Source organism: Triticum dicoccoides, chromosome 3A, assembly GCF_002162155.2.
Source record: "Triticum dicoccoides isolate Atlit2015 ecotype Zavitan chromosome 3A, WEW_v2.0, whole genome shotgun sequence".
NCBI classification, from domain to species: Eukaryota; Viridiplantae; Streptophyta; class Magnoliopsida; order Poales; family Poaceae; genus Triticum; species Triticum dicoccoides.
The window spans coordinates 56,851,315-56,853,507 of NC_041384.1; positions in this window are offsets into that span (position 1 = coordinate 56,851,315).

Below are 2,193 nucleotides of genomic sequence, written 5' to 3' on the forward strand. Positions count from 1 at the left end.
TGGCACAAGGGGGAAGGAAAGGGAGGAGACACCCCCTTCTTTGCTTCCTCCCCTCTCCGGGATATGGTAAAAGGAGGTGGCGCCTCCCCCTTCCATCTAATTGGGTGTGGCTGGCATAAGGGGGGCGCACCAGCCCATGTGGGCTGGTGTGTTCCCCTCCACTTGGCCCACTAAGGCCCAATACTCTCCCGGTGCCTTCGGAACCCCTTCCTGTATTCTGATAACTTTCCGGTGCATTCCGAAACCATTCCGGAGACCAAATAGTATCGTCCTATATATCAATCTTTATCTCCGGACCATTCCGGAGCTCCTCATTATGTCTATGATCTCATTCGGGACTCCGAACAATCTCCGGTCACCAAACCACATAACTCATATAATACCAAATCGACATCGAACGTTAAGCGTGTGGACCCTACGGGTTCGAGAACTATGTAGACATGACTTAGACACCTCTCCGGTCAATAACCAACAGCGGAACCTGGATGCCCATATTGGCTCCTACATATTCTACGAAGATCTTTATCGGTCGAACCGTTATGACAACATACGTAATTCCCTTTGTCCATCGGTATGTTACTTGCCCGAGATTTGATCGTCAGTATCTTCATACCTAGTTCAATCTTGTTACCGACAAGTCTCTTTACTCGTTCCGTAATACATCACCTACTGACCAATTCCTTAGTCATTTTCTTGGAAGCTTATGATGTGTATTACCGAGAGGGCCTAAAATACCTCTCCGATACTCGGAGTGACAAATCCTAATTTCGATCTATGCCAACCCAACAAACACCTTTGGGGATAACTGTAGAGCATCTTTATGATCACCCAATTACGTTGTGATGTTTGATAGCACACAAGGTATTCCTCCGGTATCCGGGAGTTGCATAATTTCATAGTCGAAGGAATATGTATTTGACATTAAGAAAGCAATAGCAATAAACTGAACGGTCAATATGCTAAGCTAGCGGATGGGTCTTGTCCATCACATCATTCTTCTAATGATGTGATCTCGTTATCAAATGACAACACATGTCTATGGTTAGGAAACCTTAACCATCTTTGATCAATGAGCTACTCAAGTAGAGGCTTATTAAGGACACGATATTTGTTTATCTATTCACACGCGTATTTAGGTTTCCGGTCAATACAATTCTAACATGAATAATAAACCTTTATCATGAATAAGGAAATACAAAATAATAACTTTATTATTGCCTCTAGGGCATATTTCGTTCAGTGTGCGTATTATTTTAGATGAATTTGACAAATTTGTCACACATGGTAGACGTTTGAAATTTCTTTGACCACTAGCTTCATCTTGATGTTTCACATGACTTTTATGGTGTATGTTTTCTGTTTCAACGGCCATAGACGAGTAGATCTATGTCTCCCTAGTGCACTATACAAAGGTGTTCATGTGTGCATGTTATTTTAGATGAATTTGACAAATTTGTCGCACATGGTCGACGTTTGAAATTTCTTTGACCACTAGCTTCATCTCGATGTTTACATGACTTTTGTGTTGCATGTTTTCTGTTTCAACGATTACAGATTAGTAGATATCTCCGTAGTGGACTGTACAAACGTTTTCATGTATGCATGTTATTTTAGACGGATTTTGGCAAAAGAAATTACACACGTACTACCGTTTAAAATATCTTTTGACACTAGCTTAATCTTGCTGTTCCAAACTACTCTCATGTTATAAGCCTTTTTTATTTCAACGCTTAGGGCATCTCCAATGCCGACCGCAAACCTCCCGCAACCGTCTAGACCGCACGGTCCGGACCGCGGAAGCCTCCAACACCAACTTGTATTGGTCCACGGGGCGGTCCAGACGCGATTCCAAACCCGCTTCTGACTGCCTTGACCCACCAAAAACACCTCCCCCTCCCACGCGTTTTCGTTCAGCGCCATTCTAGAGCATCAACGCCCGTATTCATGCCTGGCCAGAGTGGACGTGACGCTCACTGACGCCGGCATTGAAGTGGCGTGCCGGTCGAGAGAGCACCACCCACGTCGCTTCCCGGTGCAGGTGACTACCGCGCGTTCAAATGACATGACGGCCACCCGTCCTTCCGTTTGCCGCCCGGATTGATGGCATGCGGTTGCCGAGGCGTCTCCTGCGACACCATCCGTCCATCCCTCTGCCACCCTCTGGTGATATACGAACCGCTGGCCCGGTGCCCT